This window comes from Ascaphus truei, chromosome 4 (assembly GCF_040206685.1).
Source record: "Ascaphus truei isolate aAscTru1 chromosome 4, aAscTru1.hap1, whole genome shotgun sequence".
NCBI lineage: Eukaryota > Metazoa > Chordata > Amphibia > Anura > Ascaphidae > Ascaphus > Ascaphus truei.
Genome location: NC_134486.1, coordinates 265,831,026 through 265,856,041, shown reverse-complemented (window position 1 = coordinate 265,856,041; position 25,016 = coordinate 265,831,026).

Here is a 25,016-nt window from a genome sequence, read left to right as displayed (position 1 = left end):
AGATAGGTAGATAGGTAGATAGATAGATAGATAGATAGATAGATAGATAGATAGATAGATAGATAGATAGATAGATAGATAGATAGATAGATAGATAGATAGATAGATGCAGAAAGACACAGGCAGACACAGGCAGGCAGGCAGACAGACAGACAGACAGACAGACAGACAGACAGAATTCCATAGTACAAGACATATCTTATGGTTATTAAAGACACAGGACACAAATACCGAAAAACCTGTATGAACAAAATGTCATAAATACAAGAATATCCATACAGACACCGAAAATTAAACATTTTGGAGACTAAGAAAACATGTTGAAACATAGATTTATTGAAAACAAAATTATAATGCTAAATCAATAGAAGATGCTTACCAGAAGTCCAAAGAAGTTTATGGGAAAAAATCTTAATACGTAAGATATAAGAAGCCATATAAAAATAAAGGGAAAAATGAAAGAGAGAAAGATGGAGTTAAAATTAAGTTTTATTACACAATACACCAGCCAAGTGAACAAATTGAGAGACATTATGAAAGTACATTGGAATGTTTTGCTAAAAGATCCATTACTTGAAAAAATATTAACACCATATTCTCTTATGCTTTTTAGGAAAGAAAATAGATCTAAACAAAAACTAGCACCGAGTGCTATACTGTAGCTATGATACAGGACAAAGAAGAATGGATGTGCAATAAACCAAAGGGCATTTCTAAATATCTCAAGTGTAAATCATATAAGTACAATATAATTAAAGGGAGAAGTATGAAATAATTCAAATCCAATGTTAAAGGGAAGATATGAGATTAAACATCATATTTCATATAATATAATAGAAGGTTACCTAAAGCACTCTAACCAAAATTACTTGCTCACAAATGTACCGAGAAAAAGTCTCTAATTGTCCACAATGTCACACATCAAGAGAACGTATTATAAATGAACAATATTCATGATGATGCTGAAAAGACAGTGTCGCAACGATCCCACTCTAATCTCTGAGTCCAAAAAGTGGAAAATGGGGACAGGGAACACTACAAGATAAAAAACCTAGTGAAAGACCATCCATAAAACTAAAAGTGCTAGAAATATACAGATCATTAATGTCAGGACAACTACAAAAGCTTGTGAAAAATCAGAATGTCCAATAAAGGGGGGGGGGCTGTGTTTTGGGTACTGTGACCCTTCTTCAAGCCCGTTCCCACCTCACAGCGGTACTTTCCTCAAAAAAGTCCTCTAGCTCATCCAATGCAAAATAAACTGATACTCAACCCCAGCTAGTCATTGTACTGAACCATGTCATCCACTGTATCCGTAACCACTTCTCATGGCATCACCTTGAGCATCCGTCTGTGTCCAGTGTTCTAGTTGTGATTCAGTCCCACTTTCGGATCATTCAACTCTCTACATATACATCACTGAGATTCAGAGGTCTACCCTGATCTTATTCAAGGAGCAGGGATTTTTCTCCCCTGCTGGAGAGTACAAGAGAGGCATTGTATGAAGTAATGGGCATTTCCCTTGACCAGGGCCACCGGGGCCCAGTGGCCGGACAAAGCAGTTGCCGCTGGGCCTTGGCTCTCACCCAGCCACAAAACCCACCGACAGACAGCCGTTTTGACCTTAATGGGTCTCATCAGTGTGGGGTTGGTTATACTGGCTATGCATCTTAACCCTGGCTGTGCTCAAAGCTGTGACCATGCAGCAAGCTTAAGCCTATAGGGAACCATGTTAAAAATGGTTTTGAAGCAAAACTGTCTAAGACATGCAAATGAGCATACAGTAATATTTCCATTTGATATATGCTTTGCTGTGGAGGGTTTTTGTCACTATTTTTACCCACCATAGCACATACATATATATATATATATATATATATATATATATATATATATATATATATATATATATATATATATATATATATATAGTGACAAAAACCCTCCACAGGAAAGCAAATATGCAAATACAACTGTATGCTCATCTGCATGTCTTAAGGCAGGTCTGCAACCCCGCCTTTCCCCATTATCACCCAGCATACAGCACTTCCACTGCAGCAAGCCCCTTATGCATATCCAGTTAAAATCAACCCCACACTGATGAGACCCATCAAGGTCGAAACAGCTGTCTGTGGGTGGTTTTCTGGGTATGCACCTTAACCCTGGCTGTGCTCAAAGCTGTGACCATGCAGCAAGCTTAAGCCTATAGGGAACCATGTTAAAAATGGTTTTTGAGGCAAAAAGTGACACTGTGTGCTCATTTGCATGTCATTTCCCAGAATCCCTTGCTGCAGTGGAAGTGCTGTATGCTGGGTGATAATGGGGAAAGGCGGGGTTGCAGACCTGCCTAAGACATGCAGATGAGCATACAATTGTATTTGCATATTTATATATATATATATATATATTTATATATATATATATATATATATATATATATAAAATTATACATATACACATCCAGGAGTGCTGCTTTAAAGAGCTACAGGGGAAGGGAGGAGAGTTTTTGCAGGCAGGGATGAAATATTGAGAGATCCAATGCGAGTGGAATTGAAAACAAGGTTTTGTTCCGGTTCTGGCACAGACATCAGACTTTGGGGTTCAGATTAATCAGTAACTCAATCAGAACTGCCCATCTTCAAGAACATTCATTTCTATATTACAGTATTTAAATCTCATATTTCAATTTAATAATTCACTTTGAACTACTTTTTATTTAACGTGAAAGATTACAAACCAATGATACTGCAATTATAAAGCAACTAACAAATGTTGTTGACACATCTCTAAGGTATGAATTTAACAACGATCAAAAAAGGACTCCACAAAAGTAATCTACAGTACGTATCTTCAAATAATTTCTTTTTTTAAGTCATGCTGTGTGTGGACTGTGTTGTGGGTTTCCATTTTCTGGCCTTTCCCTCACCAATCTTCATAGGCTAGATGTGTCTACACACCAAGATTGCTGTGAAATTATACCAGTCAATTTGTCTAGGATTGTATTTGGGGAAAAACAACTTGTGAAAAGTACCCACTGTTTTGCTATGAGTGTGCCGGTCCTTTGGACAGCCACTGAATGTCATAATGACACACAAGAGGTTAAAGTTGAGACGTGCAGTGATAGTAAGAAGCATTCAGAAAGTTCTTTTAGGCGTATATACACTGTAAATCTGCAGTTATGGTAATTGAAATGAATAGGTATTATTGTGTATTATTGTGCAATTACAGATATTACACAATAACATAACAGTCACAGAATAATAATTGCTGGGGGAGATATGTGTAACATGCAGCAGAAAATACCCAAATGGCTTAAAAAATAATAATAGATAATGAGGGTAAAGCCACAAGGGTAAGTTAACAAAAGACCCTGTGAAAGATGCTGGAACAGCCTAATGCTGATGGTAAGTAGCAGGCAGTAGTGAGATGTGAGCTGACAGCCCAGCAACAGTGGACACTAGAGAATAGGGCAAATAAGGCAGTGAGGAAGTCCCCTTAAGCTGACAGCCCAGTAGCAGTGAGCACTAAAACGTAGGACAAGTAAGGCAGGCAAAGCAGCAAGTCCCCATGGGCTAGCAGCCCAGCATCAGTAAGCACTGCAAACGTAAGGCAGACAAAGCAGCACAGTACAGACCAGCTGCAGGAGTCCCAGCACAGAGAAAATAACATCATTGTAGTCCACACGTTCCACACGGGTCTGGGAGTCTAGGGGTAGTGAGAGGGTTGTCTCTGCATATATTCCCCTATACATTTGGGTATTTTCTGCTGCATGTTACACATATCTCCCCCAGCAATTATTATTCTGTGACTGTTATGTTATTGTGTTATTCTATGCAGTATCTGTAATGTCTTTGATATCTGATTCACAGTTTTTTGATTAATTTTTCTGCACTCTGGTTTGTCCATTTATATTTTTGTTTGAGTTCTCACTTTGATCGGCCGATCTTTGTTACATTACTAGGGGAATTTTCTTTCCCCTGGTTCTGTTATGCTCTGTTGGAACTCTTACTATTTGGTCTTTCCAGGTTAGGGGTTGATTTGTGTTAAGTTATTATTAATTATATTTTGCAGCAGTTTTTCATGTGGTATGTGTTTGAGTTTGTCTCTTGTGTTTTTATGATGCATTGCTAATAAAGTCCATTTTTCAATTTTTCTATTACATACTATTTGAGTGCTCCTTTATTTTGACCCTTCTTTTTTCTTTTTGTTTTTATTTAATTACTTGGGTCGGTAGCACCTCCAAGAGGTTACTTTTACCTTGATATCTGGTTTTGTGTACTATTAGGTCTCTCAGAGTTGATTATATATATATGTATGTAGCCCTGGTTCCTATCAAACGCAGGCCGCTACTATATGCTGTATCACCTGTAGGGTCTCTGCCACAGAGAGCCCGCGTAATGATTATAAGGGGTGCAGCGCCTCCACCTGCGACAGCTCCCGCCAGAGGGGGAGTGGGTCTTCGCAGGACGTATACTCGGTAAATACCAACACACGGCAGAATAACTTAACCAATCGACTTTACTTGCATGAATACTCCTACACATATACAGGTCAACGGCCCTCCCTAGCGGAGACACTCTACGCGCATCACGGCGGACGCCAACCCTCCCGTATCCCTCCACCGGGTGATCCCACCCCGTGTCCAATCCCCAAGGGATGAGTCCTCTCACCCTACAGTGAGTCAGATGTATGTGTATATATGAGTGTGACTGCGCAGCCACTGTGTCCCGAGTGAATTGATGGTACCGTTGGTGCATTTGTAGAAATACCTGCCGGGTACTCCGATACCCGGTACCGCTACAATCTTCACAAAGGCTCCGTACGAGGTAGATGTCGTCCTCACACCCACGTGGGGATCCAGGGCGATCCCACCCAGACACTCGTGGTCGACTAGCGGGGTTTGAGCCCAGACCTCCCGCCAATTAGTACAGTCCAGCTCCGATCGTGTGGTACTAACGGGAATCTGGAACCTCACTATGGCGGTCCCTAGCTCGGCTTGTCTCTACTGGGACTCAGGGCCTAACTGGGCCTGGGGCAGGCGGCCTATGCAGGGGCGGTAAACCTCCCCTGCACCGAAGCTCCGTCTCCTTTCCTCTACAACCAGCTCTGAGACAACGTGCTCGCAACCACCTCCCTTTCCTCCTCCTGAACTCAACCCATTGGCTCAATCCTATCACGGGGTCTTCGCAGGTGCTACTGGGACAGGTGTATCACTACCTCCCTCCAAATTAGAACTCTCCTCCTTCGCGGGCTTTGGCAAAACAAGTCTGCACACACGCAACCTCTGGCCAGGTCAGACCCACGGATGCCAACCCGAACATGGCGTCTTGCATGACGCGGAGCCTCACTACGGGAGTACTCTCTCTATGCGCCCCCCTCTTCCCCCATACCAAGGGTGAAAAAGGGGATCCCGGCTACATCCTCCCCCCTGTGGATTCCAATTTCCCCACTTGGACAACGCTAAACAGGCACAACATTATATAATGAAAAAGAGCTAAACGTGTTCTCTAAATCAGCTTGTACATCTCACTGAACATCACAATAACAGATTGAACTTGATTGCAAGCCCACTGCTGAGCCTCATAATGGGGTGCCCCAAACTGATTGTAGGCCATCCTCATTGGAGGTTGCCCATTTCTCTGACTCCTTCTTAACAGCTGTTCGGTCACTCCTGTGGGAGAGTGACTATCGGTGTCTGATGCGCTGAGTTCTTCCCTTGAGGGGCTTGTGTTTTCGGACAGGTCTTTGCTGGGAATGAAGCATGGGCTTCGTGGGTCTAACTCTGAATTTTCCGGAGCCACCTCCTGGGGTGATCACTCCCGGAGCTCTTTACCCGAAACTCCACCGGGAGATGCTCTCTGTTGAGGGCCCCTTTGAGAGGTTCCCTCTTGTGAATCTTCCAGAATATCAACGTTCTCGGATCCTTTTTCTGACAACAGTTCTCCATCTAGGGGTGATGCAGGCCACACTAAATCTCCTTCCTCTATTTGGGGAATAGGGAGCAGATGATTACGATGCCAAGTTTTCACCCGGCCCTCCGAGCCTTTGATACGGTAGACCGGAAGACCGGGCAATTGGGAGGCCACCTCGTACACCCCCTCCCGCCATCTGTCGGCCAATTTATGCTTCCCTGGTACTCCTAGGTTACGGAGAAGTACGGTATCACCAGGTTTAATGTCTTTGTGTTTCACCTTATGATCCTACCGCCTTTTATTTCCGGCATTCAATTTTTCAGCGGATTTCTCTGCTTGTACATAGGCCCGCTGTAGATTCTCTTGTAATCTCTGTACATAGCGGAAGTGGGTAGTATTGGGTACCCCATCCGTGGAGACTCTCAACTGGATGTCCACAGGTAATCTAGCTTCACGGCCGAACATGAGGAAATATGGCGAGAACCCGGTAGAGTCGTGTCGGGTACAGTTGTAAGCATGGACTAGGGTTTCCACATGACGACTCCAGTTAGTCTTCTCCACTCCAGTTAACGTGCCCAACATGTCTAGTAGAGTGCGGTTGAACCGTTCAGGCAATGCATCCCCTTCAGGGTGGTAAGGCGTAGTACGGGACTTTTTGATGTGGAGGAGGTTCAGCAGTTCTTTTATTAGTTTTCTTTCGAAGTCCCGTCCTTGATCAGAGTGTAGGCGTTGAGGAAGCCCATAGTGCATGAAGTACTTCTCCCAGAGTACCTTAGCCACCGTAATGGTTTTTTGGTCTTTGGTCGGAAAGGCCTGAGTGTAGCGGGTGTAATGATCGGTGATGACCAGCACGTTTCCTATGCCATGGCTATTGGTTTCAATGCACAAGAAGTCCATGCAGACTAAGTCCATGGGGCCCGTACTTTTCATTGGGGCAGATCTAGTGGGCAAGGTCTTGCACTGAATGCACCGCACACACCTACGACAGTGATGCTCCACGGCTTCTCGCATTTTGGGCCAGAAAAATCTATCTCTCACAAGTCCAAAAGTTTTATCTACCCCCAAGTGACCATGTTCGTCATGAAGAGCTTTCAATACCAGATACTGTAGTCGTTTTGGCAACACTAGTTGTCGTCGATTTGGGTGATTATGATACTCTACAACTCGGTATAATAGATTTTCTTGTATCTCGAATTTATCTGCTTCCCGCATCAGTATACCTCCCACATCCCCCAGAGTCTGGCGAAGGAGAGCCCTGCGATTGTGTCGGATGGCATAACGAATGGCCCCTGCGACCGGGTCTTGTTCTTGATATCGTACAATATCCTTCCAAGCGATAATCTTGTCGGGAGTGACATGCATTCCAATAGGGTCACGATAGGCTTCGGGTATAGCGTTGGAGGAACACCCTAGGGAGTCGGCTACTCTTCGTTCCGAAAATGCTACTTGATCATTTATGATGGCGGTGGTGCAACAGAGAGCTCTTATTCCTGGTCCTGGGATTTCTTCCCACTGATCTTCGTCAGGGGTAGTGTCCAACCCCGGTCGCCTAGACAGGGCGTCCGCTCCATGTTCAAGGGGCCTGGTTTGTATTTCAGGGTGAAATTGTAATTAAAGAGAGCAGCTAGCCAGCGATGGCCGGCCGCATCGAGTTTGGCGGAGGTCATGATGTAGGTGAGCGTATTATTGTCGGTCCGTACCTCGAACGACACCCCATACAGATAGTCCCGAAGTTTGTCCACAATGGCCCACTTAAGGGCCAGGAACTCGAGTTTGTGCACTGGATAATTTTGCTCACTGGCAGTGAGACTGCGGCTGATATATGCAACGGGCCGCAACCCCTCGGGGTACTTTTGATGTAACACGGCCCCTAGGCCACTCAGACTAGCGTCCACATGTAGTATGTAGGGCTGTTCGGGATTGGCATAGGCCAGTACTGGAGCCGCCGTCAGGCTCTGTTTTAAGTCCTTAAAGGCTTGCTCGCACTCAGGCGTCCACTTGTCCCCAAAAGGCTGTCTAGCAGGGGTGGCCTTCTGGCCCGCGTCTACCGGATAAATTTTGAGTAGGCTGTTGAGGGCTTTGGCCCTACTGGAGTACCCCTCCACAAATCTGCGATAATAGCAACAAAACCCCAAGAACGAGCGCAACTCTCCCACATTCTCAGGGCGGGGACAGTTGACAACAGCTTCTATTTTGGCGGGGTCAGTGGCAATTCCCGCACCGGACACAATGTGTCCTACGTACGTTACGGAGGTCCGGCAGAACCGGCATTTATCCAGGGAGATTCCTGATGTAGTCTATCCAGCACTTTCAAGAGCCGAGACTCGTGCTATTCCAGGGTTTTCCCGAAGATGATGATGTCATCTAAATACACCAGGCATTCTCGGGGGATCAAGTCCCCTAGGGTCTTCTCCATTAGCCACTGGAAGGTGGCAGGTGCCCCACATATGCCTTGGGGCATACGGGTGAATTTGTAAAACCCTAGGGGGCAGACGAATGCTGTCTTCTCTTGATCCTTAGGGCTCATGGGGACTTGGTAGTACCCTGACCGAAGGTCCAGTACACTGAACCACTGACTCCCGTGTAAAGTATTTAGGATTTCTTCTATTCGGGGAAGGTTATACTGATCTGGTACTGTCCGATTGTTCAACGTCCGGTAATCTACACATAGTCTCACGGTCCCATTCTTCTTCCTCACGACTACTATGGGGGTGGATTAAGGGCTTCGTGACTCCATGACAATCCCGGCGGATTCCATTTCGTGGATAGCCGCCATCACATACTCTATGTCCCGGGGCCGAGCCGTCGGGAAAGGCTTCTCATCCGTCATCCGAATGGTGTGTTGGGCATTGAGACTATACCCCACATCCATCTCACTGGCAGAGAACACGGCTCGTCTTTTCTCCAGTTGCATTCGTAATCGCTCCTTCCAGGCTTCCGGTAGTTTGGATGAGCCAAAGTCAAAGTCTAGTGGTGCCCCAGGATCTTCCACTCTGGTCGTATTCACTTGCACGACTCCCTCCACGGAGCTGACAGGATATATCCTCCCAATCCATTGACCCACATCGATGGCCATGGGGAAGGGCGACAGATTCTGCACCATTACAAAAATTCAACGGGGAATGGTGGTAGGCCAACTTCGGAATTCGGGTATGAGGCGATATGCCCAACGTACATCCTCTTCGGGGGTGCTCTCTAGAGAGAACTGGTGCTCTTCGTCTAGTCGATCAGCGTAGGCACACCAAGCGGGGACTCTGAATTTCTCCTGGAAAAAGTTGGGTCAATCCGCCCCGTCCGCAGAATAGCCCGTAGTCTTCCGAGGGGGTTTTGGGAGGGGCTGGATCGGCTTGTACCAGCTGTAACTACAGGCTGGACATGGGGAGCTCGTTAGCTTTGTGTAAGTAGGCCCGGATGACGGCCTGCACAATATCAGCATTCGTACCGAGGATGATTGGGTACTTGGGCGTATCTTTGGGTTCCGGACACACCAAGGCGTCCACCTTCATGGGGTGAGATTTTCCCGTGTTGAGCTGTTGTATTTCCAGGTCCACGGTCACCAGGCCATTGATGGGGTAGTCATCATTACTTAGGCCGCGTACCTTGATATGTTCGGCTGGTCTCAGAGGCTGCTTTTGGAGATGGCGATCATAGAATCCCCGCTATATGATGGTGACTTGAGACCATGTGTCTAGTAGAGCGGAGGAGTAGATTCCGTCCACTAGTACCTGGATCAACACCACCGGTCCCACACGGTTGCCATCCTCCGCCGGATCTTCTCCACTGTGAGGGGTCCCGGGCGAGTCGGTATCGGTCGCATACACCCCACGAACCATAGCCTGGGGAGTGAACTTCTTGGGGGAGGGGCTCCGGTGCCGAGATTCGCCCATCCGACAGTTGTACGATATGTGTCCTTTCTTTCCACATTTGTAGCAGGATATATCCCTGGTAGTAGCACGGCGGTCGTACAGGGGTGAGGACCGTCCCGTGTATTTTGGTTTTTCGGGGGTGGATTTGTCCAGGGGCTCCTCCTTCTTCTCAGCGCTCCCTTTGGGTTTAATGCTACTGCTGGTCTTGGCCTTCTGAGGGGAGTGTAACATCAGATGGGCCTCGTGCTCTTTGACCTGCTGCAGGAGTTGGATGAACCAGGGGGGGTCCCCGCGTGAGGTGATCACGAATCATGCTAGCGATAGGGTGAGTAGGGCTGGACCCCCGGAGGTATTGTTTACGGAGATATTCATCCATCTGAGAAGGCGTCACATATTTATGATGCAGCAACGGCCCGAGAGAGATTTGTACTCGGTGTATATACGCAGACAGATCTTCCCCCTCCTTTTGATTTATGGCGTAGTATTTGGCCCACAGGGCGCCATCATCCTCTTTGGCACTATAAGCTTCCACTAGGAACTCGATCATCATGCGAGAGGTTAATTCGGGGTATTGTTCTCGATGAATACTGATCAAGGTGGACGCAGGGGGGCGCAGGCACTCCATGAGCCGTTGCTGTTTCACCACGTCAGTGCACAACCACTCTTCCATTACTCCCCGAGTGTGTTCCTTCTATGTCTCTATCCCATCCTCCCCGGTAGGCACAGGGAGCGTTCCCGAGAAAGCCTTCAACTTCCAGTAGCTTTGGGCATGAGTGGCTAAAGTAAGCGCTTCCACTAGTGGCGGTAAGCTGGTGGGCGTGGTTAACTGGTCTATCTTGTCATTGAGTTTCTTATGCATATCACTACGCACCCCTACTTCGGCAGATGCGCTCTGACCGGCAACTAGCCGCCTCGCTCTTGGGTTAGTGAGCGAAGGGAAGAGTGGGGTCGTCCTCCTCTAGCTCTCTTACAGGGGGGGTCTTGAAGAGGGTAGACAAAGGGCTGCTGCCAGGCAGTGCATCAGGCAGCGGTAAATATTGGGGAACGGCGGGCTCGAGTACTACCAGGTCTCGCCGACAGTCCACAAGCAAGGTGTTCCATTTAGAGTCTTGGTCTATGCGTACATCTATCAGGCGGGCTTTGGCAAAACTCAGGAGTTGTCGTAAGGCCGTTAGCAAAGTCTCGAGGGGTAAGGCCATGGGTACTTTGGTCACGGCTATGGCACGACGGGCAGGCGTGCGCATGTGGCGCGCCCAGTCGCGTATCTCTTGCCGGGTAGGCAGGGCCATGGCGGCACAATTTAGTCTCGAAGGGGCACCTCAGGTCTAAGATTTCAGCAGCGCCTCCAAATGTAGCCCTAGTTCCTATCAAACGCAGGCCGCTACTATATGCTGTATCACCTGTAGGCTCGCAGGGCCTAAGTCTCTGCCACGGAGAGTCTGGGGTACGCGCGTAATGATTATAAGGGGTGAAGCGCCTCCACCTGCGACAGCTCCAGCCAGAGGGGGAGTGGGTCTTCGCAGGACGTATACTCGGTAAATACCAACACACAGCAGAATAACTTAACCAATCGACTTTACTTGCATGAATACTCCTACACATATACAGGTCAACGGCCCTCCCTAGAGGAGACACTCTACTCGCGTCACGGCGGACACCAACCCTCCCGTATCCCTCCACCGGGTGATCCCACCCCGTGTCCAATCCCCAAGGGATGAGTCCTCCCACCCTACAGTGAGTCAGATGTATGTGTATATATGAGTGTGACTGCGCAGCCACTGTGTCCCGAGTGAATTGATGGTACTGTTGGTTCACTTGTAGAAATACCTGCCGGGTACTCCGATACCCGGTACCGCTACAATCTTCACAAAGGCTCTGTACGAGGTAGATGTTGTCCTCACACCCACATGGGTATCCAGGGCGATCCCACCCGGACACTCGTGGTCGACTAGCGGGGTCTGAGCCCAGACCTCCCGCCAATTAGTACAGTCCAGCTCCGATCGTGTGGTACTAACGGGAATCTGGAACCTCACTATGGCGGTCCCTAGCTCGGCTTGTCTCTACTGGGACTCAGGGCCTAACTGGGCCTGGGGCAGGCGGCCTACGCGGTAAACCTCCCCTGTACCGAAGCTCCGTCTCCTCTCCAACCAGCTCTGAGACAATGTGCGCGCAACCACCTCCCTTTCCTCTTCCAGAACTCAACCCATTGGCTCAATCCTATCACGGGGTCTTCGCGGGTGCTACTGGGACAGGTGTATCACTACCTCCCTCCAATTAGAACTCTCTTCCTTCGTGGGGTTTGGCAAAACAAGTCTGCGCAAGCGCAACCTCTGGCCAGGTCAGACCCACGGATGCCAACCCGAACATGGCATCTTGCATGACGCGGAGCCTCCCTATGGGAGTACTCTCTCTATGCGCCCTCCCTTCCCCCATACCAAGGGTGAAAAAGGGGATCCCGGCTACATATATATATCTCAAAATATTGTGTGTGAGTGTCTGGAGACCATTTGATTGGTCCGTCGGTACGCCCGCCCTCCCACGGCTCTCATTGTCCCCCCAGAGCACACTCTCTCTCCTGCTCTCTCCTCCCAAAGTCCGCTCCCTCCACCCGGCTCTCACCCTTCCCCCGGCTCTCACCTCCCTTCTGCTCTCACCCTTCCCCGGCGCTCTCACCCTTCCCCCGGCTCTCACCTTTCTTCTGCTCTCACCCTTCCCCGGTGCTCTCACCCTTCCCCCGGCTCTCACATCCCTTCTGCTCTCACCCTTCCCCGGCACTCTCACCCTTCCCCCGGCTCTCACCTCCCTTCTGCTCTCACCCTTCCCCCGGTGCTCTCACCCTTCCCCCGGTGCTCTCACCGTTCCCCCGGCTCTCACCTCCCTTCTGCTCTCACCCTTCCCCCGGTGCTCTCACCCTTCCCACGGCACTCTCACCCTTCCCCCAGCGCTCTCACCCTTCCCCCGGTGCTCTCATCCTTCCCCCGGCGCTCTCACCCTTCCCCCGGCATTCTCACCCTTCCCCCGGCGCTCTCACCCTCCCCCTGGTGCTCTCACACACCCCCGGCGCTCTCACCCTTCCACCGGCACTCTCACCCTCCCCCCGGCGCTCTCACCCTCCCCCCAGAGCTCTCACCCTCCCCCCGGAGCTCTCACCCTCCCCCCGGCACTCTCACCCTTCCCCCGGCGCTCTCACCCTTCCCCCGGCTCTCACCTCCCTTCTGCTCTCACCCTTCCCCTGGTGCTCTCACCCTTCCCCCGGCGCTCTCACCCTTCCCCTGGTGCTCTCACCCTTCCCCCGGCTCTCACCTCCCTTCTGCTCTCACCCTTCCCCCGGTGCTCTCACCCTTCCCACGGCGCTCTCATCCTTCCCACGGTGCTCTCACCCTTCCCACGGCGCTCTCACCCTTCCCCCAGCGCTCTCACCCTTCCCCCGGTGCTCTCACCCTTCCCCCGGCGATCTCACCCTTCCTCCGGCGCTCTCACCCTTCCCCCAGCGCTCTCACCCTTCCCCCAGCGCTCTCACCCTTCCCCCGGCGCTCCCACCCTTCCCCCGGCGCTCTCACCCTCCCCCCGGCGCTCTCACCCTTCCCCCGGCGCTCTCACTCTTCCCCCGGCGCTCTCACCCTTCCCCCGGCGCTCTCACCCTTTTCCGGCGCTCTCACCCTTTTCCGGCGCTCTCACCCTCCCACACACCACCTCCCCCCACACACCCAACACCCAGAGCACGCTCTCTGCAGCTCACTTCACATAGGCTGCTCCCCCATATCCCCATCCCCGAGAGTGCTCCTACGGCTCTCTCCGCCTCTCCCGTGAAAGGCACAGCACCTCCTCACCGGAGCGTCTCAGCCTCGCCGGGGGTCATGGACACCGCTGAGGAGCCCGAGGTGGAGGAGGAGGGCGGCCGGTACTCGGAGGAAGAGGAGGAACGCGGCCGGGTGCAAGGTGAGGAAACGCAGGGGAATGGGTCCCTGACTCCCCCCCTCCCTTTGCCCCCTCCCTCCCCTCGCCCCTTGCCCCCTCCCCTCGCCCTTTGCCCCCTCCCCTCGCCCCTTTGCCCCCTCCCCTCGCCCTTTGCCCCCTCCCCCTTTGCCCCCTCCCTGCCCTTTGCCCCCCCCTCCCCCTCTCCCTGCCTTTTTCCCCCTCCCTCCCCCTCCCTCCCTGCCCTTTGCTCCCTCCCTCCCTGCCCTTTGCCCCCCCCTCCCCCTCTCCCTGCCCTTTGCCCCCTCCCTCCCCCTCCCTCCCTGCCCTTTGCCTCCTCCCTCCCTGCCCTTTGCCCCCTCCCTCCCCCCTCCCTCCCTGCCCTTTGCCCCCTCCCTGCCCTTTGCCCCCTCCCTCCCCACCTCCCTCCCTGCCCTTTGCCCCCTCCCTTGTGACAGGAGTTGGTGGTGGCTACAAGCTATGCAGATATACCTTGCCTACCTGGGACCCCCTCACCCCCGCAGATGACTACACACAGAGATTTCTCTCCAACATATGGTTGCTTTTTTTAATCCTGTAAGTGTATTTCCTTTGGGCTGCAGTTTTATAATAAATGTACTCTTTTGTTTAAACAGTTACATGCTATGGAGCTTGCGCTTCTCTTTGTTTTTTATTTATATATATATATATATATATATTCAAATGGAAATATTACTGTGTGCTCATTTGCATATCTTAGACAGGGCTGCAACCCTCCCTTTCACACAGCATACAGTGCGTCCACTGCAGGAAGGGATTCTGGAAAATGACATGCAAATAGAGTACACAGTGCCACCTTTTGCTTCAAATCCATTTTGACATCAACCCCTATAAGCTTATGATTGCATCATTACACAGCTTTTCAGCACAGCCTGGGTTAAGATGCATATCCGGTAAACCTACCCACAGACAGCTATTTCGACCTTTTGGGTCTCATCAGTGTGAGGCTGGTTAGACTGGCTTTGCAATTTGAAGCTTGGATAGGTATCCACCACACATTAAAGAGATAGATTCGATAGATAGATTCGATATCGATAGATTCGATATCGATAGATTCGATAGATAGATTCGATAGATAGATTCGATAGATAGATTCGATAGATAGACTCGATAGATAGACTCGATAGATAGACTCGATAGATAGACGCGATAGATAGACGCATAGACGCGATAGATAGACGCGATAGATAGACGCGATAGATAGACTCGATAGATAGACTCGATAGATAGATTAGATAGATAGATTAGATAGATAGATTAGATAGATCGGATAATAATCTAATTATGACTAATAACATAAACATACTATATTAAAAAAAATGTAAGACTGGTATTTTTTAGACAAAGTGAAAAATAATTGAGGATGCAAAATAAGATTCTCAATATTTATTTTTCATGTTTTATTATTTTGGTTTTATATTGAATATAGAATTATAAAAATAGAACAGCATGTGAAATGTTATCACATTTGTCATATGGGTTTACATTCTTAAAATGTTTTGCAAAAACAAAATCATAAATGTTTCCAAAATATCAGTGCAGGAGCTCATCTACCACACAATACACTTCTGAAAAACATTTTCTCAGCACTGAATCGAACAAAAATTGAACATCTCATGAAATAAGACCAAATCATTATACACAGTGATTCTCATTCAATTATACATGACCCCGTTTTAGCATTTTTTTTAACTTCAAATTATAATACCTAGATTCTACTTAATGCAATCAGCCTCATTGATCACTGTGTTGGCTTAATCTATCCACCTGGCTCAATTTCAGGGTAATTTAATTTGTGCAGATCTTGCAATTCACAGCAACACAAAAAACACAGTATAGTCTTGCAAGCAGTAGTCAGTTCCAAAAATATTCTTTACCTCCAGTACTACAGTACTGTACATAATATACCAACATGTAGAAAACCTACATTTCCATGGTAGTAAATGTAGCCCCTTTTGGGACTACTATTGAGTTAAGGGGTTAATGGCACTAATGGGTTAACAGTGTGGGCTCACGCAGGGTAACGTCCCCCTCCCATCACATGGTAAAGAGTGACTTGCAACAAAAAAAAAACACGCCCACTTTGTCTGGTGATTTGTGGCATCACCATCAATATGACTGTCCTGAAGGTTCTAAAACTCAGGTTTCTGGGAGTGACAGTTGGAGGGGCCTCACTGTTGGTAATGTAAATATGTTTAAGTGTATAGTTAATGTATAGTGATACTATCCCTATTTGTTATTTTATAGTGAGTGAAAGTATCCCATCCAGTTAGCGTCCGTAGCCATGGTACTACAGAAGTTTACAGGCTCACAAAGAGGAAGCCTACGTCTTATAGGGGCTTCCCAAATAGTAGCCCTGTGACCTAGTCGGGTAAGCCTTGATAATAGGCCCACTGTTACTTCAAAAATAGGGTGCCTAAGAGTGAAACGCAGTACCCTGCATTTGGATAATGATCCCATGTTTCACCATAGTAAGGGAACAAAAGATGGGGCCCGATTGCAAGAGAGAGATACCGGAGCCATGCAGAAATGGCCACTTAAGATGACAGTAACAGCAACAAACGTAAATACCTCCCTAGAGCATTAAGAGTGGGTGCTAACTAGGGAATATAGAAATAGTACAAACACTTTGAAAATACAGTACCAGAAGGATGTCTATTGTGGATGATGTCAATGTGTTAGCAGCATTGTGTATGGCTGTCAATAAAATCTTGTCTATACTATAAAAGTTCCTGGTGCTCTTCATTATACCATCTGAATATCTACGCCCAGCCTGCTCAGATTCAGACTGACCAAAGCCATGTACATAATCAACTGATGTAAACTCTTTAAGAGCCATGCAAGGAGGAGTACATAAAGATTGTGTAACGAAAATAAAATGTCAAAATAGTGGCACCAATTTAGCAATAATTTATTCTCCTGATGGAGAAAAAAAAATGTTGTGGTGCAAGAAAAAGAAAAATGATAACGGAAATAAAGACACTCCAATACTTTTCATTTTATTATTGTTTAATTTTATTTTGAGCTGCAGTAAATCAGAACATTCCTCGACAGCCTTTAATCAAATCTAATTATAAATAAGATTTACCACATTAAGGGGGCGATTCACTAAGCAGTGATTATTGCTTTTAAGTACGATAAATGGCTTTTAAGACCGATACTGCCTGCTGCGCGATTGACTAAGCACTGATAACAGTGATTTATCAGCCATAAAGGGCATTTTTCAGCCAAAAATAAAAAGTGAAAAAAAATATGTCCGATCCGGCAAAATACGTCAAACGCACCATTTTTTGCCAGTCAGCGCGATTTACTAAGCAGCGATAAGTGAATTGTACTTTAAAATCACGCCAGATTTTTGCACCAGCTAAAGGCTGGCGCAAAAGAAATGGAGCCAACCAGATTGGGGATATAATTCCCACAATCTGATTGGCTGAAGTACCTTGTGACGGCAGCCATATTGCTTTTGGTGACATCATGTTAAAGGGAAAGGAAGCACAGCCATTCTGATTGGCTGGCTTCACTTCCTTTACATGACGTCACCAAAAAAAACCACATGGTTTTCACAGCCAATCAGAGGCTTATGAACCATTTGCACTCAAATGTGACACCACAGGCCTATAAAAGCCTATGCAGCCTCATTTGATGGCATGAAGCCGAGGAGGGAGGACCTCCTCCTATAATAGGATTACAAGGGCATGCCTGCTGAAGATGGATGAAGGTGAAGAAGATGATGAAGATGAAGATACAGAAGAAAGAAAGAGCCAAAATTGGATTACAATTTACAGATGAAGAAAAAGTAAGAAGAAAAGTACTTTGGATTTTTTTTACCTATGGCCCGTTGCTGTTTGGGTGTAAGATCCTTGTAGTAGTAGTAATTTTGTTCTGTTTACTTCTTTATTTGTTTTTAGTTTGAGATTGTTTTGAATGCATTGGATCTTGTTTGTGATTTTTTTTTAGGTTGACCATTGACTGGCATAGTGTTAAATCATGCCCATATTATATGGGCACGATGTACCCACTGTGCCAATGAATGGATGAAGGGTGGAGGTAGTTGCCTGGGGAGGGTGATTAGGCCTCCTGGGTGGGTAGTGGGATGGGTGGGTTAAACCCTTAATTACTATAGCGGTTAATAATAACAGCTAAGGTGATTAAGGGGCTAGGTGACATTAGATTGTGTTTTTCAATGTACTGTATTGTTTGTGGCAACGGAGGACATGGACGGTGATGAGGACGGCCTTCATCGTGACAGCCTGGCAGGGGTGAGTGCAAGTTTTATTTATTTAATTTCTGCAGCTTAATGTTTTATTTTATATGGGCAAATGCACTATTATCCATATCTGGATAATAGTAATTTTGCCCATTTCTGTACTGTATCTGTTGGGGTAGGAGGTGTATTTATTTCTCGTTTTTTTAAAAGCACAGGATTGGTACTGCAGGCCAGCGGGGCCCCCCAGACACCTGCGTGGACCACCCGAGGGCCCCCGGACACCCACGTGGTTCATCTGAGGGCCCCTGCTGGCCTATAGTAACATTCCTATGCTTTAAAAAAAATGTAATGTATGTTATGGGGGTATAGGGGTTGTTGGGGCATAGGGTGTGGGTGGGTAGCATATATTGCAAGGTTTATTGGGGGCAATTGCCACCAATAAAGCTGCTATTGGGCCTTAACCCCTTCGTTGCCTTAGCGGCTAGCTGCTAATCTAATGAAGCTGCTTTAATAAAAAAAAATTAATAGTGTGCGGGAGCAGGGGGTCTCCTGGGCTGAACCGCTTTGATTTCTGGCTCAGGGACCCCTTGCTTCCCGAGTTACAGGCCCCGGTATGGGGCATGGGATGCCAGTGTCACCAGCATTTTTAAAGCGTCCGCCTCATATGACGTGGGACATTTAAAAAATGGAGGTGATACCGGCACGCCATATCTGAGCCTGTAACTCGGGAAGCAGGGGGGCTCCGAGGCTGAAATCAATGCAGTTCATGTCGGGAGACCCTCTGTTCCCGCATACTATTAATAAAAAATATATTAATGCAGCTTCATTACCATAGAAGATAGCCGCTACTGTATTTAATGTTTTTTTATTGATATGTGTGTTTTGATACTAGTGTACATGATCAGGAGGTCTCCTGAGCTGAACCACATTGGTTTCAGCCTTGGGGACCCCCTACTTCGTGAGATACAGGTCACATTATGGGGTGCAGGTGTCTATTGTGCTTTTAAATCTCCGAGTCACGTGACGCAGGAGCTTTAAAGCACAGGGGATACCGTCACCCCATAACAGGGCCCGTATCTCATGAAGTAGGGGGTCCCCGAGACTAATACCAATGCGGTTCAGCTCAGGAGAACCCCTGCATATGTACACTAGTATTAAAATGAATATTTGTACTGTACGATCGCCTGTAAGAGCTGTGCATGGAGACGCAGCGTCTCCATGCAGCTCTTACAGGCTGCTTTTTTTTGTATCAGCTATCGCGCTTTAGAATTTTATGCACGATGGCAGGGGGGAAAAAACAGCTCACGCGATCGGGCATGTTTTTGCCTGTACTTACCCAAATGCGCTTCACTTCTTAGGGAATTCCGCGCCCGGCTTCATTTTTTATTTTGGGATAACAAATTTCCCAATCGGGCGTAAAAGCTCATTGCTTAGTGAATCGGCCCCTAATTTTCCCAGGTGGTCCGAACAGGGTTGGATACCGCTGAGAATGGGGGATTGAGAGTGTGACAGGCAAGAGTAACCAAACTATATAATAAAGGTTAAACCCTTTGGTTACCCTTGGGCCCCTGGCCGCTACCTAGCACTATAAGCCAGTAGCCAGGTATCATTACATGAAAAGTTAAAGTGACCCCTGCATTTCCACTTTTCATGTTCCCTTTGCCCCAGGCTCATGAAATTTTCTGCGTGTCAGTTTTAGGTGGAATATTTGGGTAAGAATATAATTATTTTGTTTGCAGGAGTTCAGGGTTCAGAGCATGGGCGTCCGCAGAAATTTTTTCGGGGGGGGGGGCATAATTTATAATCACAGCGCAATGGCGGTCCCGGCTGCGGCACAGATTGGTCCCGACTTGGGAGTGAGACGGTAGTGTTACCAATGAGAGCCGCATCACTCCCGAGTGCTACCAATGACAGTGCGCTGCGCTTCCTCCTGCGTAGCAGCATAGGCTAGCCTACCACTAGCTGCCTGCCGCGGCGCCAGGGGCACCCACCCACCTCCGTCCCGGTCCACCCACCTCCGTCCCGGTCCACCCAGAGTCTGTTTTTGGCGTTTATAGCGCCGTAAACGTACTGTACGGTGCCATAAATGCCAAAAACAGCCCAGGACTGCGAATGATCCAGGCAGAGCCGCCAACAGAAATCATGGGGCCCAGGACAAATGAAAGGAGCAGGCCCCCCCCTGAACCCATAGCGTGCCCCCCCCGAACCCATAGCGCGCCCCCCCCCCGAACCCATAGCGCCCCCCCCGAACCCATAGCGCACCTACCACGAAAAAATATCTTTTAGAGCGCAACTTTTACTTAACTGTTTTCTTATTGTACTACAGAATAAAACATTACAATGCAACCTGTTTATTTTTATATTTTCAACAAAAGACATGTGTCTGCCTGCCTGGGTGGGTGAGTGGGTGAATGACAGTAGAATGACAGTGGGTGAGTGGGTGAGTGGGTGAGTGGGTGAATGACAGTGGGTGGATGAATGACAGTGGGTGGATGAATGACAGTGGGTGGATGAATGACAGTGGGTGGGTGAATGACAGTGGGTGGGTGGGTGAATGACAGTGGGTGGGCGGGTGAATGACATTTGAGTCTCCCCAAAGTCCCCCATGTATTAAAATATGTTTTATACATTTTTTTTATAAGGCTCTATGCAGTCAGCCAGGGCATCTGCGTAAGGTGTCAGCAAATCTGCATAGAGTCCGTAGTTCAAAGAGGAGACAGGATGTTGAGAGGTTCCGGGTGCTAAGTGGATGGGCAGGGCGAGAACTGAGTCTGGAGAACAGAGACCCCCTGCGGGGAGGACACTCTGGTCTTTCAGACTTAGTAGAGCCTACCCAGTAGGTGGCAATGGATTGACTGGGGGAAGCGGAAGAATGGTAGCGCGTTTCCCATTGGTCAATTCCTATGTCCCGCCCATGGGGCATCCCGAGACGGCTTGACATGCCTCCTCCTCTGACATCAGCCAGGAGACGAGCCCCTGTTTCTATTGGCTAGTAGGATAGGGTTCCCACGCTCTGGTCGCTTCTCCTTCCTCCATTCTAAGGATAGATTAGCGGACTGTATATAAGGAGATGGCCGAGGCAGAAAACCAGACCATCCAGTGACTTGTGTCGATGAAGCGAAGGTGGGCTTTTCAAGGTTGCTCTGTTGCAAATAGTAGAGCAACCGGCTTCGTTTTGAAGCTAGGAAAGTCTGCCTCACCGAGACTGTCCCTTCTTTTGCGGCCAAGTTCTATCAATCGAACGTAGTTATCGCAGCTAGGAATTGATGCAGAAAAGAGGACCAGGAGAGACGGGTGTATATCCCGATCAGGGTAAGCTCATTCAAGCGGACGCCCTGCACCTAGGACATCCTTGATTTTTCCACCAGACCCGAGTAAGTGTACTTTTACCTGTATATTGTTTAATTCCTCTTGTTGTATGTGGGTTTACCGAAATAAACTACATTTTGTTTCTACTACCTTGTTTTGCCTAATGCATGCTCCCGGTACAAATATAAAAGGTGTTGACAGTTCCTGGTCTCCTGTGACAGTGTGAGGAGGAGGGGTTGAGTGAGAGAGGAGGGGGTTGAGTGAAAGGGATGGAAAAAGGGGAGAGCAATGGGAAGAAAGCGAGAGAGCTGGGAGATGAGTGAGAGAAAGGGAGTGTCAGAGAAAGAGGGAGAAAGAATGGGGGAGAGTAAGAGAGTGATAGAGAGGAGGAGGCAAACAGAGTAGAAGGGGAGAGGGGGAGTGTTGCAGTGAAGGGGGAGTTTTGCAGTGAAGGGGGAGTTTTGCAGTGAAGAGGAAGCAACACAAGGGTACTTCTGAGCATGGCTTTTATTCAGCCAAAACCAAAACAAACCAACTTTGTGTCAGGATAAAAGGGTTAAATCATATGGTCTTAGTAGGGCTGTTTCTTGGGGTCAGTCCTTACTCCCTTCTAATCAGGGAGTGATGTGGGCTTTGGGGCCCTTGTTAACACATTCTAATACAGCTCATACTGTAAGTGACAACAATCACGAATAGATCAAATAGCTTACATTTAAGATCCCGATGAAGACCAGCAGCCCCTGTGTGAGTAGTCTCCTCCTCAGAGTCAGATATGGAGACAGAGAAAACCACCTACAACTAGGTAGTTGAATTCTTATAAAGCTGCCTGACAGCTACTTTCAATTAAGGCCTGATTGTCCAGGTAAACTCTGACTGGGTTAACCCTCTAATTGCAGGTTTTAGCAGTCAGAGGTATGTTTTCCAGGCATACTGTAGCTATCACATAGTGATTTCACCCTGTCAAAGGGGTGAAGATTGAAAGGGTAAATTAGATGCACAAGGGGAGAGAAAAAGACACGGGAATGAGAGGATGAGAGGGGGGAGTGTGAGATGGGGAGAGAAATTGAGGGGTTGAGAGAGTGAGGTGAGTAAAACAAAGATAGGGGGAATCAGGTGGACACTAGATTGTTGGATTTTTTATTTGGGGCCCCCTGTCTTAAGTGGTCCGGGCCTCCCCCAAACCTTAATACATAAAACATATATGAATGAATGGTACAGTTTTACAGTTATGTACATATGTAAATTAAATAATAATAATAAAAAATAGTAATTTGATACATGTCTGGGTAGAATTTTGCAGATGCCCTTGTGTTTAGTGTAGATACCTAATGGCTTAACACCACTAGTAAATATGCCCCTATACCTGTGTGGTACAATTCCATTGGATTGCATAGTAAATTTGCCATAGGAATATAGCAAAAGTGATCATAGATTGCATTGTAAATCATTATAAATGAAAAGTAAATTATTTATGTGGCTTATAGCCAAACTTTGGAGAATCTTACTGCATTCAGCGGTTACTGAAATGGTTCAATATCTCACCTCAGAAATTATTATGCCTTATCTTCACGTTTAAAAATTCACAAAATTCATAATAAACTCAATGTATTGCAATAATATGGCTATATTAAATAGAGATAAAAACAGCAGAACAACATAAACTGAATAATGGGTTAGTCTAGACAAAAACACATTTATATTCACTGTATTTATAGAGCTAATACAGAGCTAACTGCTGAAGTTTAGACAAAGAACTGGCAGTAACCTTTGATGTGCACTCAGTAACAAAAGTGGTTTTAAAATATAACTAGCAGGGTCAGTGTAACAACTATTCAATATGGTGAGATCACATCAATCGATTCATCAGCTGTGGGGTAGACTTGATGGGTGGGAGAGAAATATACATATAAGTGTATATGAAAAATGGGTATATAACTCACACGGCCTTGTGTAAGTTCTATTACATCAAGGTTTCTTTAACTCTCGGCTTATTCTTATGATGTAAGTTGTTCTGTTTTTTCTTCTTTATCTTTCGTGAGTTCTTGGATGTTTCTCACCGCAGAGGTAACTTCTTCCTTCTAGAGGTCTCCCTCTCACAGAAAAAGAGGGGCAGTTAAATCGGTACAAATGCAAACGACAACTGTGATGCGGGGAGGTACTTGTGAGAATAATTAAGTAATAATCCCTGAAGAACAGGGCATTACCAGCCAATAATGCCCTGGCTGGAAAAGTTGAAGGCCCGAGGCGAAGCCTTGGGGGGTATGCTGTCTGTGAAGATACACTGAATAAATAGACTTTTATTTTTAACACCACCTAGCTCCCTGGCAGTGCATTTTTTTGCTTTTCTTCTTACTGGACTGTTACATTTGGATTTGCACGCCCCTGGAAAGGACTATAACGATTTGGCTCTACAGATGGAGTGGGTAAGAGTTCTTTATTAATAATATGTGATTATCTTAGTTGAGTATATTTAGCACAGGTTGTCTCCAATGAGGGGCCACTTGAGTACTTTGTAGGTGCGAAGGTTGGTCCCCTTCAGGAGACTTATGTGTTTATTTCACTCACATATCACAGTTAACCCACTTCATGTCTGAGTCCATTTACCAGTCCTGTTCATAATTATATTAGAAGATTTATATTGTGGATGTTGTGGATTTCCCACTGACTTTTGGAGCACCCATCTCCTTTCCCTTACTCTGCCACGGAGAGCCCGGGGTACGCGCAACACTTATTACTTGGTGCAGCGCCTCCACATGCGACAGCTTCCACCAGAGGGGAAGTGGTTCTTCGCAGGACCTTATGTACATTAACACACTCACACAGCGATATAACCAACTAATTAACTTTACTGGCATGAACACAATGACACAACCTCTCTCTTATTCTATCAGCAACAGGTGTCCCTCTTTGAGGAGACACTAAACTCAGCATCTCGGCGAATGCTAACCCTCCCCTCCCTTCACCGGGTGGTCCCACCCCATGTCCAGTTCCCTCCTTGAATAAGTCCCCCACCCTCAAGGGAGACAGTGAATGTATATGTATGTGACTGCGCAGCCACCGTGTCCTGAGTGAATAATGGTACCGTTGGTGCACTTGAAGTTTACCTGCCGGGCACTCCAGTACCCGGTTCTGTAACAGTCTTCACAAAGGATCAGTGTTGGTCTAGATGACATCACCCGTAGGTGTCCGGGGCGATCCCACCCAGACACGCAGCAACTTGGTAGCGGGGTCTGAGCCCAGACCTCCCGCCGACTTAGAACTGTCCCGGTATCGATTACACAACAGTAAGGGAATCCGGAACCTATCTATGCCCAGTCCCTAACTCAGCTTCACACTACTGGGGCTCAGGGCCTAACTGGACCTGGGGTATGAGGCCTAGGTAGGGGCGGACTGCCTCCCTACACTGGAGCTCTTCTCCCTCCTACAGCCAGCTCTGCCACAACGTGCGTGCCTCTACTCCTTTTCCTCCCTTCCTCGCACCTGATTGGTCCTCGCGTGTCACGGGGGTTCGCGGGGCTGCTGGGACCCGTAGTTCCCTAGCCTCCCTCCTATCCGAGCTCTCCTCCTTCGCGGGCTTTTGCCACTTAGCCCGCGCATGCGCAACCTCCTGCCGGGCCAGTCCTGCGCCAGCGCCAACCTTAACATGGCGGCTCCCTCTATGCGGAACCTCCGATATCGGAGCGTTCCCTAAGTGCAGCATCTCCCACCCCACAACAACAATTGGTGGTAAAAGGTGTCCCGGCTACATCCTCCCCCCTGTGGATTCCA